Source organism: Chelonia mydas, chromosome 8 (genome assembly GCF_015237465.2).
Source record: "Chelonia mydas isolate rCheMyd1 chromosome 8, rCheMyd1.pri.v2, whole genome shotgun sequence".
NCBI classification, from domain to species: Eukaryota; Metazoa; Chordata; order Testudines; family Cheloniidae; genus Chelonia; species Chelonia mydas.
Window position 1 is genome coordinate 12,810,827 of NC_057854.1, and position 11,340 is coordinate 12,822,166.

An 11,340-nucleotide genomic window follows, 5' to 3' on the forward strand; every position below is an offset into this window, starting at 1 on the left:
TCCTGGCTCTATTGACGTCACTGGGAGCGTTGCCTTTGGGTCCAGGATTCCACCCATTATTCTGTGAAAAGAAGCTTCAAATTGAGATGGCTGAATCTATTTATCAGTGTTACCAGCTGTGGGGATTTCTTTGAGAGTCTCAGGAGTCTGGGCTGGAGCCCCTCTGCCTGAGGGGGGGCCCCTCTACTATGCCTGCTAGGAAAGACAGCCAGCCAGAGCTGCTGCAGGAAGTAAGCAGAGCTCTCTCACACTCTTGCTCCTGACACCATTCTTATAGGAGGGGATGGGGGCAGCTCCCCCCCCCCCTTCTGTGAGTGAGGGGACTGCTCCTCTGTTTCTTTCTCCCTCTCCTCTTCATTCCTGTAGCTCCTGGCCTGGGAAGGGGACTCTGGAGCTGCCCCTGTAATATTGCCCCTTTGCTGAGGTTTCTGTCCCAGGCAATCCATAAGGGTGCTCAGCACATGCTGCCAGCTGTGCAGTTCCAGGGGCTCAGGAATCAGGATCATTCCTATTGGTCTGTTTTTTTGTATCTCCATGGTGGCAACCCCAGCTACCCTCCCCCCATCCTGGAAGGTGAAGAAGGAACCCTGCAGCCACCCAGGCCTAGGGAAGGAGGGCGAAGAGCCCCAGAAGGAGCAGAAGTGAGGCTAGGGGGAAGGCCTGAACTGAGGGGGAAGGCTAAATGGGGGGATGGAATTGGGCTGAACTGGGGAGTGACTGAGGGGGCTGAACTGATGGGTGGGGTTGATGAGGTGCTGAACTAAGGGGTCTGAACAGGGAGCTGGGAGGGAAGAACTAATGGGAGTGGGATATGCAGGGCAGAATTATAAATACATTTGGGAGCATTGGCAACAATAATATGTGTCACACACGTTGAGTGTGGTCAGGGGGAGTTCAAATATCAAAAGCAGATCGAAACTAATATATAAACTATCTCATAGGTTTTGGGCCAATCTCATGATCTTTTCGGGGTCTGACTCATGATTGTAGAACCTGGGGGTGGGGGGGTGGCAGTTCAGTCCTGTAATTTTCTCTTTTTTTTTTTATTGTTTTCTTAAATATTTTTTTCATTCTTGTATATCAGTTCTGATTAGGTGATGTAATTAAAGCAGGCAATTAAGTAACAAATTGAAAAGAAAAATGGATGCTGCATGTGCTTGTCCCCACCTGCTCTATGCTTTGGGAACAGTGGGTCTTACGGAGATGAAAGAAAAGAAGATACAGGTAGTTGAAAGTAATATAGTAAGGAGAATGGCAGGCTAGCACAGGGGGCAGAGGAAGGAAGGAATTAAGGAAAGATGAACCTGGAACTCTTAGGGTATGTCTACACTGTGATTAAAAAAAATCATGGCACCAAGTCTCAGAAACCAGGTCGACTGACTTGGGCTCGCAGGGTTAAAAATAGCACTATAGCCATTTGGGCTTGGGCTAGAGCCCTGGCTTTGAGACCTTCTCCCCACGTGATCTCAGACCCTAGGCTCCACTCTGAGCCTAAACATTTACACTGCAATTTTTTATCCCCAAGGCCTGAGCCTTATAAACCTGACTCAGCTGACCCATCCATGCCACAGGTGTTTTATTGCAGTGTAAACATACCTTCAGTGATAGCAGGGAGGGTGCACTGAGGTGGGTTGGACATGTGATAAGAATGAAAGAAGAAAGACCAGCAAAGAAATCCTGGGAGGAAGAGGACAATGAGAAAGGATGTGAAAGACTGAGGATACAATGGAAAGACTGTCAAGAAAAAGTTTGAAGAGAAAGGGACTGGAACTCCAAGACCTCTTTGCCCTGGACCAGAAGGAGTGGCTAAGAATGGTGGACAACTCAGACGCAAGGTAAATGGGAAAAGGAGTTGAGAAGTTCAGTGAAGTTCTGATTAGCTGACATGTTGCTCTCTTTTGACACATTCAGTCCTCCATTACACCAGTGCAGCGCCGTTGAAGCCAATGGGTGTAAGTAAGGGCTAATTTTAACCAATGTTGGTTTATATCTGTGTTCATACACTTCTCTCTCTTTGTGTATATGTCTTATTGTTTCATCTTATGTTGGGGCATATGTGTGTCTGTCATGTGCATACAAAATTACCCTCAAGATTTATTTTAAAAAGACTTGTTTACAATGTTTTTCACAGAAGATTGGTTAATTCTACCATTAGCGGAAGTGTTCTACATGCTTGAAGAGGCTGCAAAAATATATGGAATTCTTTTTTGGAAACATTTGCACAAATTGTTGATATTTATTGCTCATGGAAGTGCAGGATTAAGGCTCTGTCTATACTGTGGTATCTTACAGTGATGTAGTTATGCTGGTATAAATGCCCAGTATAGATGAGCTGTACTGTGTAAAAGGGGGTTAATATCAGTGCAATTTATCCTGATAAGTTACCAGAGTAAATCAGACCGCTGCAAGTCCTCTTTTGCACAGTAGAGGGTTTACACTGGTGTAACTATCTGATGTAGTTACACCGGTGAATGTTCCCCTGATCTAGACAAGCTCTAAGAAGGAGGATTAATTCATCAGTTGTAAACTGCAACTTCCCCACATAGCTGTGATAAACATTGCACCTCGTTCCTGAGCTGTGGCACCCCACTTGCTCATCGCTCCTTTGATTCCCATTCTCTTGAACAGGTATTGACATGAGAGGGTTTTGTTGTATTTTGGGCACCTAATGCCTGATCCAGGATTTGAACCCTTGATAAAAAGGATAGGTAATTTATCAGTCCATCCCCGCACTGAGACTCTCTCTATCCATGATGATTTTTCAGTATTTTAAGAAATTAATTTGACTTAAGTGACAAGTTTTTAGGACACACACTGATCTGGTAGATGTAGTTAAAGGATTTGCCTGAAGCATCCAGAAGGCAGTTTTTAAAAGTACCCACAGAAAGTTACTCCTCCAATATTACAAGTGAGGCTGCTTTATAATGACTAAACACTTTTCTGTATATATCAGAATTATTCCTAGATACCATGACTGAGGACTCTTCTTTTCTTTCTCTTGGCAGGCAATCAGCCAAGACACTGTAATCTGTTAGTTGGGGCCAGGGTTCTGCCTTTTCTAGGCAATCCTAGGATAAGGAGAGAAAAAAGGAATGAGAATAGTCTTTAAAAGGTCACCGTCAGAGAGAAAAACCATAGAGTAAAACCTGTTCCAGTCACCATCATTATTAGCTAACCACCTGTTTTGTGAGAACAGGCCATACTGTTGTCAAATATACTGCTCTACCTGTTGTTACAAGGCTACCTCCATTGAGCCACAGAGTTTTGTTGGTCCCTTGAGCAGTGCTTTCTGATGGTTTTCACTTAAAAATCCTTGATCCTAATACAAACCACACCTGAGATTATTAAAACTGAGATGATTTTACAAATTCTCATTCATTTTTCACTCTTTATGTATTGTAGTCACTTCTTGCACGAACTTAGTTGTCATTATGTTTATTGTCAGTTTCTAGACAATTTTACTATCAGGATCTCATGCACTAGCGCAATGCTGCCAGATTTGGCAAACAGGAAAGGGCATATTTACTACTTTGCAAAAATCACTGGATCCAGTTCTGCATCCTTTAGTCACACAGTCATACAAGCTGTCCCTCCTCACATGCGTTAAAAGGACTCAGAACCTGCAGAATGAAGCTCATTGTTTCCACTGAATTTTTTTCTTAAATCGTTATTTTTATTTTTACAAAGCCAAAGTTTTGGATCAAGATTGACCTCACACCATCCCTTTAAATATTTACATATTGCTGTGTTAAATATATGTGTCATCACTAGTCCTTGTGCAATTTATTTGAAGCAAGTCCATCCATTTAGTTTAGATGAACTGTGGCCAAATAACTGTACTGAAGCTGCCTTCAGAGTCTGTTAGGTAGATTTCTTTGAAAGAAATTGCTTGAATAGCTCTTCCATAACTACATGCAAACAGCCGTTCACCCTCCCATTGTCAGTTCTTTGACAAAGCGCCATATAGTAGAGATGCTTTTCCAGAAAGGGAGAGCCCTTTTGTTAAAAACATGCTGTTCATTGCAGCTATTCCACCTCCAACTGTGGTCTTGTCAGCTTTCATAAGCTCAATAGAGGGTTGTGCCTGATTAGTACTTAGGTTTCCTTGGAGGTCTACCTTCTAAGTGCTGCAAGGAGTGGTTTTGGTGATTCAATAGGTGGCACGCTTCCCTTTGAGTCAGTGCTGATGTCCCAGCAGGAGATTAGGAGCGCTGGAGCTGTTGATTTTTGCAAACTGAGATATTGGCCACTTGTTGTCATTAAAAATCCCCTGATACTTTTTGCTTAAGGAGAGGTGTTAGCGCCTGTGTCCAGGCCAGCTTTCATTCTCCCTCCCTAAATCCTTCCTGTAGTCTCAGATGTATAGGTTATTCCTCCCTTTCTGTCTGTGTAGTATTGATGTGAACTGTTAAACAGTGCATTACACCTCCTGGATGGCTAATTGATCCTAGGATATAGTGTCTATATAAAAGGAGGGTCATTACTTTTCAGAAATTATTCAAAATGGAGTTTTATATTTTAAGTGAATCTAGTGCTCATTAGCTTGTCACACAGACAGACCAGGAGTCTGAAGTCCTAAATGCATTCAGAGCTAAGACAGCACTTGTACAAGCAAGCCACACACTAGCTTGCTCCTGTGCATCTGTCCTGCTCTTTGTCTAGTGGTGGGAGGGGATTGAGCCTCCAGGGCTGGGTCAGTCTTTGTATTCTCTGCTGAGACCACCAGTTTTGGTGGTGATGGTGATTTAGTGATGTGGCATTTGAGGCCTGATTCTGAAAAGTTCTGGGGACCTTCAGTTCCTATACAGTTAAACGAACCTGTTCCTTCATGGTGTGTGAGAGGGACTAGGCAAATCCCACTGACTTGAGGGCGGTCAGCACTTTGCAGGTCAGGCTTTTTCCAGTAGGCACTAGAATGAAACCACCAGTTCCTTTCACAGAGGAAGTCACTACCAGATTGGTTTGGATTCAAGCCACAGATCTAGAGCTAAAAGGCTCTGTATCCCAAGCCCCTTGCGACAAGTAGTCTCCTTTTCTCGAGCAACAGTCATGTGCTTTCATCACTCTACAAATGTGCAAAACCTATACAGTAATAAGAGCTGTATTTCTGGTGGAAGTTAAACAACAATAATAAAGAGCTTAATAATAAGTAGCAGATAAGACATGTTTCAGAGTAACAGCCGCGTTAGTCTGTATTCGCAAAAAGAAAAGGAGTACTTGTGGCACCTTAGAGACTAACCAATTTATTTGAGCATAAGCTTTCGTGAGCTACGAAAGCTTATGCTCAAATAACAATTGGTTAGTCTCTAAGGTGCCACAAGTACTTCTTTTCTTTTTTAGATAAATAAGAGATTTGCTAAAATGCTTGGGGAGGGAGAGGGGACAGAGAATAAAACACAGAAACAGTGATTTTAGCAGGACAAGAAGAAAAAGTACATAAAATTCATACAGGTATTTAAGGACAATGAAGGCTAAACATGAATTATGTTATGAAATGGTTGCGTCTCGATGCAGCCTAACGTGCCTTAGCTTTTCATATATAAATACTTTTCTTGAAGCAAAGTCACCTTTATTGGATGTAAGACCTATTCCATGTAATTTATTTTAATGCTTTAACATATTTCCCCTAGTTAACCATTGCTATTTCTAAATGTAAATTTCCTTTCAAGTTGTTTTAAAATGAAAGGGCCTGCTTCACTCTTTGACCTTCTGTAACAAGCAGACCCTTGAAATTTAGCATTTCCAGAAAGCAAGCTGAGGGAACAACAGATGGGGTTAGTAAATTACAGCCTACAAAGGAACTGTACAAGGAGTAGGGTTGGGATAGATGGAGGGCTTAAAATACCCTGTGAGATTTTTCCATGCTGCAGCCTGTTTCTTGCAGTTGAGCACTGATTGTTAGATGTATAACTTCTGTGACATTAACTTTCTGCCATGATTGATTTGTAGGAGTCACTCCACCCCAAAATACCGCTCCCTGGGTCTCAACATTCAATAATACTCAGCCAGGGGCATGCATCTTCTACGTATGTTTCAATGGTTTGCATTTTCATTTATTTGCTAACGATAGTCTGATGGGTTTATTTACACTGGTTTGCAAATTCCAGATCTGTGTGTGGTTTTCTAGGAATTTCATAGATAAATCAGTGCATGTCTATTTCAGGATAGTAGTGGTTTAGAATCAAAGTCCATTTCCCATAACAATAATCCTAAACTGTATCTGTGATTTTTTTCTTCCAAAGTGTTCGTTCTCTTTCGGATTATCAATTCAACTTTCAAAATCCTGGGCCTGATCCAGCAGCCCTTATTCTCACTAGTAAGTCTAATTGAATGAATGGGGCTGCTCAAATGTATAAGGGCAGAGGAGTGGGCATTAATTGATATATATTTCCATTATGTGATTGCTCTAAGGTTTGCAGCTCCATAACATTAGTATTTGATACAGACTAACAGAAGGTTGTCATTGTGATCAAACAGAAAGCTTCTGTAAGGAAGAATACATTCTTTGCATAGGTGTGATGAGTATTTGATGGGAATTTGGTAAAATGTATTTAGGACACCGTGAAGGTTCCTGAAAATCTTCACCGTCATACCTTAATTTTCTCAGTGCTGAAATTCCAAAACTAAAAGGGACCTTCTTTAGCTGCATTTCAAGTAAGACTGAGATTATTTTTATAATCCTTTTTACAAGACCAGTCATAAATCCTCCAAAATTCATATTGTCTAAAGGAACAGTAATAATCGATGCTCAATCCTGCCAACTCACACGAGTAAGGATTACTTGTGTGAATAACAGTTTAGAGACTCTGTCCCTCACTATGTCCAAGAGAATCTTAACACATTTTACAAACTTTACATGTGTTGGGTGTGAACCTGTAAACCTTTGGGTTATAGAATCATAGGGCTGGAAAGGACCTCAAAAGGTCTTCCAGTCCAGTTCCCCATGCCAAGGCAGGATTACGTGAGAATAGTTCATAGTCATGTGAGTGAGTTCAGTGGGCCTCCTTGTATGAGTCAGGATTACTCATGTGATCAAGCGTTTGCAGGATACCTCACCGGAATCACTTCAGCTGCCACTGAAATGGACCCTCTTCTGGAGAGAAAAGTTGCAGCTGTTTAGGGCATGTCTCTGCAACCTTAATTTATAGAAGTAATCCTTACTCAACCAAGTAGTCCCATTGGCCCTGTCAACATGAGGGACATCCCAACATTGCTATCGCCAGTTCAGCACTACCTCTGGTAATAGCACTGGAAGTGCTAGTTTAGATGGACTGCTGGCATTCTGAGCACTGTGTTATCAAAGCCAGTCTAACCAACACAGTGTTTAAAATGCTGGTGGCAACTGGTGGCTAATCTACACTAGGCTGGCTCCCACTCTTGCTAACGTTGCTGCAAAATTTGCCTAGTGTAGACAGGCTGTTGACATTAATGGGGCTATTTCCATGATTAAAGATAGCAGAATTAGACCTTAAGCTGCTCATAGCAAGTCTATATATATATGTGTATATATAAATCACATTCTGCGATTAAACACTTTGCAGTTGGACAGGACACCAAGGTTAACACGTTTCATCTTGATGTAAGATCATTAATGACCACATGCGGTCAAGACATTGCTTTAACATTGGCAAGACAGCACCTCCAGCCTTGCTGTGTCCCTTAGCATCATGCTGGAGTATTGGTTCAATACTAGTTCAGAAGGAAGAGTGTTTTTTCCCCCACTAGCAACACTTTGTGTCACCTGGATTTTCCTCTGAGAATTCCTACCCAAGTGCAGCTGACCCTACCAGAATTATAGTTAGGCTGGTTGTACTACTGATGTAATTTCTGTTTCTTGTAAACCGATCTAAATCTCTGCCATCCTTACAAACTGTACAAAATGTAGCACAGTGAGAACTTCATAGTTTCTGTTTGCTTGCTGAAATGATGAGTAGAGTGAAGCAGGCAATGTGATTTCAGACATCAATAAAGACAGGCAGTAATGCCAGCAAACATTTATGGTTTCAGTGAAAACGCTGAACAGATTCAGAGTTATTTTATGGCAATCAAACTAGACAAAAGAGAGCAACACACCAGGTGCTGCCTCCGTTTAGTAGGAAACTAGATTCACTCCAGTGGGATTACTTGTGTGAGTGAAAATCTCAGGATTGTGTCTCAGCATGTAGCACTTAGTGCAATCAGTGAAATAAGCTATATAATGACTTCCTCGTGCAGTGGAAATAATTTGGAAAGCATATGGAGCAATTTGAATGGTCTTTGTTTAAGGAAGAAATTTGTTGTAACATCTGTGTCAGTCTGCTTAAAGCAGGGAGCTGCTTCCTATTGTCTTATAGACCCATTAATCCCTCTAGTTTAGAATCTAAGTGGAATAGATTTCTCTTTTTGAACATTCAGGAACTTAAACTTTCTAGCTCATTATATATGCTTAATTGTAACCCTCAATTATGAAACCTACATTACAGAGGGCCTTAAATGTGTCTTACAGAAGATCAGAAGGTTTTAAATATGTTTTCCAGCCTCCACACAAGCATGGTGAAAAGACAAAAAGAAAAGAAATGAGGAAAACAGATGGGGAAGAAAATATAATATTCCTGAATTCAAACTGAATTCAGATTATACTTCCTTATGGGCAGGAACCAGCACTTCTTATTCAGGGAAGGACTCAGTGATTGGTAAGGGAATTTTGTCTGAATAAGGAACACAGAATTAGGCCCTAACTCAGGGGTGGGCAAACTTTTTGGCCCGAGGGCCACATCTAGGTATGGAAATTGTATGGCAGGCCATGAATGCTCAGGGTTCCCGGCCAATGGGAGCTGTGGGGGCGACACTTGGGGCAGGGGCAGCGTGCGGATTCCTCTGGCTGTCCCTACGCATAGGAGCCGGAGCGGGGACATGCCGCTGCTTCCGGGAGCTGCGTGGAGCTCCGGCACGTGCAGAGCAGGGCAAGCCCCGGACCCCGCTCCCCATTGGGAACTCGAGGGCCAGATTAAAATGTCTGAAGGGCCAGATGTGGCCCGCGGGCCATAGTTTGCCCACCCCACCCTAAAATATTGCTCCCATAAGATGCACTCCCCTCTGAAAGGTGATGGAAAGCCTCAGCCCAAGTGTGAAGCTGTTTTGCCACACAGAACAGTGTGTAGCTCCCATCCAGCGCTTTCTACCCTTAGATCTCAAAGTGCTTTGCAGCCAAGGGTAAGTACCATTATCTTCATTTTAAAAATGGGAAACATGAAGCCCAGAGAGCTGAAGTGACTTTCACGAGGTCAGTTGCTGAGCTGGGAATATGCCTCAAGTCTCCTAGCTCCCACTCCAGCACTGTAGCTATTTGGACCACACTGCTGAAAATGAGGGGGAAATTGGTTTGTGTGACTGTTTTTCAAAATGATCTCAGTACAGCCTGTCTCTCAGCTCAGTATGAAAGTTCATGAGTTTTAAATGACACTTTTAGCTCCTATATACTGGAATTTACATTATGACCTTAACTACACAGATACAAATTCAAACAAAACAGCTCCTTTGGGAAATACGTATTCAGTATTTTTGGCTAAATTCTCCCCCTTTCTCCTGTGTGAGCATGGAAAACCCAGAAGGGTTTGGAATCTTCCGGAAATGAGTGGCAATGCACTGTCAGTTTTCTGAGGTGGAACTGTGCTGACCCATGAGGAGCAGAGACCTAGCTAATGGGTGTGTGACTATGCACATCCCCTGGACAAATCAGCACATATCTTGTATGGCACCCCCGGCTTATTTGGGTAAATGGTAACTGCTAAAATGACTTTTGTGACTTGCAGATCATATCTGTATATTAATGTTGCCTCTAGATCCTCATCCCATTCAGGTCAGTGGCAAATATCCCACTGAGTTCACTGGGAGCAAGATTTGGAGTTTGAGCTGTCTGGCCTCTAATATCCCCCCCCACCCCCCCGATAAATCAGAAAATAATTTTTTGAGAATATTTTTGCGCATGTGAATTTATTGCTTGTGAAAGATGTTGGTAGCTATCACTGGAGGCAGATGTCCTCTGTTTAGCCACAGAGAGGGTAGAGCACTAGTAGCAGCTTCCTTATTCCCCCCCCCCGGCACCCCCCGCGTGCTATATTCCAGGTAAAGAAGACTAAGAAGGGAATTCATTCTTCATGCCCCACTCAGCTCTTGGCATCTCCACTGAGTCTGCCAACAAGTGACCAACTATTGTGGTGTTTTCTGTACCATGGAGATGCATTAAGCGCTCTCATCACAAGCACTTCACAGCTTAATGAGGAGGTGTAAGTCCAGCAGTCTAGCTGGGGGTAAAGCTGGGTAAACTGAGTTTGCCCACTTCTCATTTAGGGAATATGGAGGTTAGTTTAGTTTACCCACTTGTTTTTTTTTTTACTACTGTACCACTGTGTAAGTCTACCTTTGATGATGGCTTTGTCCAGGCCAACAACCTTGGACAGTGCGTGGAATTCACCAACACGAACCTCACCAAGTGGCATTTATGCAGAGTTGGGCTGACCAGCTACTCGTGTACTTCAAAGCTGGGGAAAGGGCATCTTCTCTTTATATCCTGGGCCAAATAAGGGCTTGGCTTGTGTAGTGGTGATTGCACACCTATCTCCTGGTGTTGGTTACCCGCATCATAGATAGAAGCGGGTTAATGGAAGCAAGCTCTGTGGGGCTGCTACATCCCCAGCCCCTAGCACAAGTGGGCAGGAGGGGGCAGGATGAAGAGGGGAAATAGTGCCGAACCCACCCTCCAGGGGTTCTGGTGGAGTAACTGCTGGCACATCCAGTGTAGACCCAGTGTAGTTTAATCCTTCCCTGGAGCAACAGAGGAACTGGAAGGGTGATTGTGGTTCTCCATTAACTCTGCACTGACCCTTTGCCCCTTAATCAGGGAAGAGGGTTATCTCACAATATAGCTCTCTATAAGGTAAGTCCGGAGCATACAGTAAATAGAGCCTGGGGGTTGGAACTATATTACGTCTTTTGCTGTTTTCTAGGCTAGCTATGTGAACATCCTCAGTGCATGTTCTCATATTCTGTACTACAGAGCAAAATGTGGTTCCTATATGCTCTCCGAGGGAGCAGGATCTAGGACACTGCATAAGGATGTGGGGCTCTTTGTTGAATCATCATGTTGTCAGGTACTGAAACCCAGCAAACAGATGCATAGTAATTCTGCTGACTTAGAGTGGCAGGCAGTTTTAATTAACTCCAACCAGAATATAAAAGGAGTTGGATAGGCTTCTGTGGGAAGGTCACTGGGACAGAGATGGGGTTCAGGGAGCACCTCTGGGACCAAGCCAGGCTCAGGGGGAGGTAGCTTAGCTTTTGTTCTTACTTAAGTTAACAATA